At 42.3% G+C, this 6193-nt stretch overlaps 1 long non-coding RNA gene across 1 annotated transcript; it reads left to right on the top strand.

The window, feature by feature from the left end:
- The first annotated feature begins 4935 nt into the window (after positions 1 to 4935).
- LOC123148094 (uncharacterized) lies at positions 4936 to 5969 on the top strand. The gene is made up of 3 exons (XR_006473647.1): positions 4936 to 5392; positions 5472 to 5648; positions 5725 to 5969. It is a non-coding gene; the product is annotated as an uncharacterized lncRNA (long non-coding RNA).
- The last annotated feature ends 224 nt before the right edge of the window (positions 5970 to 6193 follow it).

The raw sequence follows: 6193 nt of genomic DNA, 5'->3' as shown, positions 1-6193 counted from the left end.
TAACAAGAAGGCAAGCAAACACTGCTACCCAGGCGGATCAGAGGAGATAGCTAGTAAACATACATGGAATCTTCTTCCAACTAGAAAAAATGAAGATGTCAGTCCCATACCGAACAGTAATGATACAATAGAATACAAAGTTTTCTTCACAAAATAAAGTCGGTCACAAACAGTCATGGCACCATATCCATAGGGATATGAGTTCCTACTCTTCCTTCACTTGCGCCCTTGTTGTTGATCATCCAAAAGCTTCCTCGTATCCTTGTTCACATGGCATTTCTGGTTAAGAGAAAAAAGAGGAATTATAAGAATGGAGAAAGTAAGCATCACAATATTTATTTAGCCACTTCAAGCATGAAAATATCAAATGGACTAACTAAACTAGGGTCTAATGCAATGGCATCAAATGTTATTTGTGCTTAGAAATCAGAGTAATGAATTTCGTCCAGTAATAGATTTTTTTGCAAAAAATCACATCAATATAAGTTAAATGCCTTCATATCGCGGGCAGACACATTTCCATTCACTGGTATGTATTTCCGTAAAAAAAACTAAGCAGAAATACCACAAAAACCAAAATTACCCACTATTAGCTTGTCCTAGCCACTTTGCATACAAAAAGAAAGGCAAACCTTGTAGGATCATCCTTGAGTGAAGGAAATGAGGGAGGCCATATCATCATAAAAAGATGGATATCACCCGAATGTTTATCTTCTTTTGTCGTGTCATACACTTTCCGTAATTGCCTGTACTTGATATCCAAGTGGAGTCCATATCGACCCTTCTCCAGGAACACAAACTCAGCATAGTCCCCGACACGGTTTATCCGGATGGGAGCAGTAGACTCGTCCCCAACCATGCAACCAGACATCCTCAAATTATCAACCAACTAAATCCAACAAATGGTGTCCAATACCGACCAGTTGTCCCCCTTGTGGAGCCAGATGTGAAGCTGAATCTTCTTGACATGGATGAGATACACACCAGAAGACTCATCAGCTAGTGCCAACATAGTATCTCTATCGTCATACTCCACACCTTTTGAGAACTGAACTATAGAAATGCTTGAGGTAGTCAAATCCAAGACAAGAATGGAACTCTAGGCGCTTGCTATGTATATTTTATTGTTAGCGAGCAATTTAGGTTCTCGTCGCGGAAACAAAGAGCCAATCTGCCTCCAAGGTGAGATATGCGCGCCACACACCTTCACCAAGTCGCAACATATGTACGTGCACCATAGATTATGTTCTCTGCATGTTAGAATCCAACAATAGATGCAAGTAGGACAAGCCATCGGCTTTTTCTAAAAAGAGGAGATCACTCATCCTGGGTTTAAACATGTGGGAATGGTGTGATGATAGATTGGGCAGAGACAGGACACAGAGGCCAGGCGGGGCGGACCTGGCGCAAACTTAAACAAGCTGTTTTTATACCAAACTTTTTTCTATTTTTTATTTTACTACAATATTAAGAAGTATACATTGTATTATTTATTTGGTATAATAAACCACATAATTTAGTTGGTATAGTTGATCCATAATTTAGTTGGTATAGTTAACCAATGTTCTTTATTCTCAGTTCTAATGTATATCTCTTGTCACTAGTTTATGATAAATTTAAATTAAGTCATTTAAAATATATTTGTATTTGTATGTATGTGCATATGTTAATCTATCGTTTAGTTTCATCCAATATCATGTTAGAGGTTTCTAAAGAAAAATAATATCTAGCTAATATTTGAATAGCGGTTTCTAGTGTATTATTATGTGTGCATATTTGTACAACCTTGTAGAGTATAAATTGTACCGTTTGTAAATGTGTAACAACTAACAACTAAGATTCAATAATAAGTTTAACATATGCATGGTACTGATATATCACCAATCACCGATGAATATAGACATACCGCTGATTCACTTATGCTTAGATACAATTTGTTTATTAGTATGCTCATCTGGACATTCGGTTTAATCTGATGTATAAAAAATCTTTTGCTAGTTTTTAAATAAAATGGTTTGTACAGTTTAAACATGAAATCTAGTTTACATAGATTCCAGTACATCCTACGGCCGTCTATTGGAGAGAGGGACTAGCAAGCTAACTAAATTCATAGCTACCTATCAGATTCACCGCCATCTATTAGATTGGTTGTTACTTTGATGTGATTTAGATTTCTCCTGTAAATTTATGATTTTATTTTACACATATGCAACAATATTTTGACATTAATAGATAGTAGTATAGTGTTTAAAATATTTAACATTTGGGCTCCCCATCTGGGGCCAGGGTGGTCCCCTCTTTAGCCGGCCAATGGGCAGGACCTCGTCATTTTTAGTGCCATGGAAAAGGCACCCTAGTGAGGGAGGTGCGGCATGTAGGCACCAGAACCACCGGCAGACAGTAATAGCCGATGTCGTTGTTGCTGCTTCGGCGATGGCATTGGTGGCAAAAAAACACATATTTGACCTGAGGATGAAATAAAATCATGATTTGAACAGCTCTTGAAAAAATTTCACAAATTGACCGTTTTGTGTGGCGCCTGACAGCCGGGCGCTGCACTCCACTATGCAGCGCCTTTGTCTTAGGTGCCGCACGTCCGGCCAGCGTGGCAGCCCGAGGCCAGGCGCAGCCCCACATCCAGCCGTGCATCGCCTAAGCTCTAGGCGCCACACAGTGTAATGCGCAGCGCCTAGCGCTTAGGCGCTGCACATTGACTTAAAGCCGCATCGGGCCAGCCCTTCTAGGCAGTTCTTCCCTCTCTCCCAGGCAATTTTCTCTCTGTAAGAAAGAGCAGCGGCGGCGCCCCCTTCGGATCCCCCACGCCCCTCTCAGATCTGAAGATTTAAACCGTGGATTCGATCTGCGATCCCTCCTACTAGGTAAACTCCTCCGTTCCCTTTCTTTTCCTCTGTAAATTCGTTGCCATTTTAGAGATTTGTCCAAGATTGGGTGGAACCCTTGATTTGCTTGGTTGGATCTTTATTTGTCCAAGATTGGGTGTTGTGAAGGAGGATGTGTAGTCGTAGTGTCACCCTTGATTAGTTCACAATATATGATTCTTGTTAGTGAAACCTAGATTATTTATTTTTTAGATATATATGAGATGCCTAGTTTTGTAGATAATTATGAGATGTTGAGTTTTGTAGCTATATATGAGATGTTGAGTTTTTTAGATATATATTAGATGTTGAGTTTATTTGAATTATGAGATGTTGAGTTTATTTGAACACATATGACATACAAGATATATATGAGAATTTACAATCATTTATTCATTGTGTGAGAAGGAGATGTTGAGATTCTTGTAGATGAATACATATGAGATGTTTAGATGAACACATATGAGATGTTTAGTGTACCAATATTTGAGATGAACTCATATATGTTTATTGTTTTAACTTTGTAAGGATGGTTTGGCTTCTCGACAATGCCTATGACACACGGCATCGGGCCTACATGATGCGCGAGAAGGAGATGGTAATAATGAGTAATCTAAATATTTTGCAAATTTGCCTTTAGTTGAAATTGACATGCCCTAAGATTTTTCATTACTTTTTTTTGCAGAAGCTTGAACCTCTGAAGATTCGGTATCACGGGGTCTCTGGTCCTGCCATGCCGTACGATGAGCGGTACACACCGTACATCCAGCAGGCAGGACTCCTCCCGTGGATTCAGTTGGTCAGTCGGTCCACGCCGAACCTCAACTCTCCACTGGTGTTCTCTCTTGTTGATCGATGGAGGCCGAAGACACACCGTTTCCATCTTCGGGCTGGGGGGATGACCGTGACGCTCGAGGATATCTCCTTGATCACCGGTCTTCCTATCGATGGGAAGCCTCTCTGTATGAGCACCGATTCTGATGGGTGGCGCCAATAGATGAATGCTCTTATCGGTATGGCTCCTACCGAGGCTGAGGCTGATGTAGAGGAGGGAGAAGAGAAGAAGAAGAAGAAGAAGGAAAGGAAAGCAGCCGGAGCTGCTTTCACGTGGATCCACAGGAACTTTGCGAATTGCCCTACGGATGCCACTGATGATGTGATACAGACACATGCTCATGTCTATATGTGGTACTTTGTCTCGAGGACTTTGTTTCCTGACTCCACAGGCAAGAACGCTCCATGGATATGGCTGAAGGCGTTGACTGTCTTCGATAGCAGATGGAGCTGGGGTTCAGTGACTCTTGCCTACTTGTACCGACAGGTAGTTGGTTTGTTTTGTTACCAACTCATTTCTTCATTAGAAATGCAACCTTGTAGTCAAGTTAACATTGTTCTCTTTCATATGCAGTTGGACGATGCGTGTTGCAGGATCACGGATAAGGCATGCATTGGTGGTAATATGCTTCTAATTTTTGTATGGAGCTGGGAGCGTCTGCCTGTTGGACGCCCGAAGAGCGTCAAGTTTAATCCTTGGGATGAAGATGACGAATTACGGTTATGGCGCCCCACTTGGTCTTACAAGTGGGAAGCTGTATCTGAGATGACGAACGATGTCAATCTCATGTACCAAAAGTATATTTCCGAGTTGGACACGATTACTCCTGAGCAGGTAACGAGGACATTACTTCAGTCATTTCTCATGATTGCCTGAAAAATTGTTATCAATGTTGCGTTGTTGTCCTATTTCATAGGTGGTATGGCAGCCATATGGCGCCAATGACACAGTAGGGTACACCGAGGAGTTTGTCATCAACCCGATGTGCTTGCGGGATAGGGATCTTTGGCTATGCGGTGCCCACTGATATGCAACTGGGCAGTTGAGCTTCATTTGCCAGATTGCGTGTATCGTCAGTTTGGTCTGTTTCAGCCTCACCCGCCGGAATGGGTGGACATGGACAAAGCACTTCATAGGTAAGAGAGCATGAACCACATTGACTAAGCATCACCACTCCTTCTTGATTGTGCTAAAGTTTGGTTTTCTACCATGCAGGTTGGACAGGAGAAGGCAGCGAAAGATAAAGGACTGGGACAAGCATCATGCATCGTATGTTACCTGTTTCCATCTTAGTGTGGAGCAAGCTCGTAACAGTGCACGTGCCCAGCTTCGTGAGCATAGCTCACTTGCTTTCGATAACTACCTACGATGGTTTCTTGAAAATGCTCGAGTTGAGATATGCCCGCCGGCATACAACGATGATATTCTTGAAGATCCTGCAAACTTTGAGGATCTATCGAAGCATCAGTACAACAAAACTGTCAGGGAAGGGGTAAAGTGTTCCCTTCTTTACTTTCCTGTTGGCCGTATTACACATGTTTGAATGGCTAGCGTGTTACTTCGTTCTCATCCGCAGCACAACCAGACCAAGAAAGGAGCTGATGAAAGCTAGTCTATTCTGGAGAAGACACCGGTTGGAGAAGGCAATGAAGATGGTTCACTACGAGCATTCCTCAAGGTATATCGCACTCAGGTGTCCGTGTCCATGTTACATATGTTGCAGAGTTTGGTATCTTATACACTTGTTCATGTTACAGCGTCATGCCAAGAAGTTAAGGCGGTTATCGAACCTTCTCGGTTGCTGTGACCCAGAATATGATGAACCATCTGCCTCTAGGCCCGGTACACCATCAGACCCCTTATCTCACCATCAGGGGGACGCTGCGAGGTCCTCATTTGCTTATATGAATGATGAGGGTGCGGTCACCCAAGAGGTATGACTAATCTTTAGATGTAATTCTCACTTGATTACGACGCCGGTCTTCACCATATTGTTTGATTGTGTGATAGGTTGATGATGACATGACTTTGGCAGACGCTCAAGTTTGGTCCGCATACATGTTGAAGCCTAGGCATCCCATAAAACGGTACACGCACATTGACTTTGACAACATAGGCAACCCAAAAGGTGGTCACAGGGAGCTCGCGTATGGCGAGCTTGGATGATGAGGCGGAGGAGGAAGAGGAGGAAGAGGAGGCTCGTCCTGCTAGGAGGAAGAAGATAACCAATAGGGATGGCACTAGGAACACGCGCGCAAGGCATTAGTCATTGTCGTTTCATTATGAAACTGAACTTGTCGCCGTTTCATTAGGTTCATGAACCTGTGCGGTTATGTGTTATGTTGGTGAACTCTTACAAGTGTGCTATTGAAGGAAATATGCCCTAGAGGCAATAATAAAGTTATTATTTATTTCCTTATATCATGATAAATGTTTATTATTCACGCTAGAATTGTATTAACCGGAAACATAATACTTG

Source organism: Triticum aestivum, chromosome 7A, assembly GCF_018294505.1.
Source record: "Triticum aestivum cultivar Chinese Spring chromosome 7A, IWGSC CS RefSeq v2.1, whole genome shotgun sequence".
NCBI classification, from domain to species: domain Eukaryota; kingdom Viridiplantae; phylum Streptophyta; class Magnoliopsida; order Poales; family Poaceae; genus Triticum; species Triticum aestivum.
Note: the sequence above shows the minus strand (reverse complement) of the source record. Positions and strands in the feature narration are given on the sequence as shown.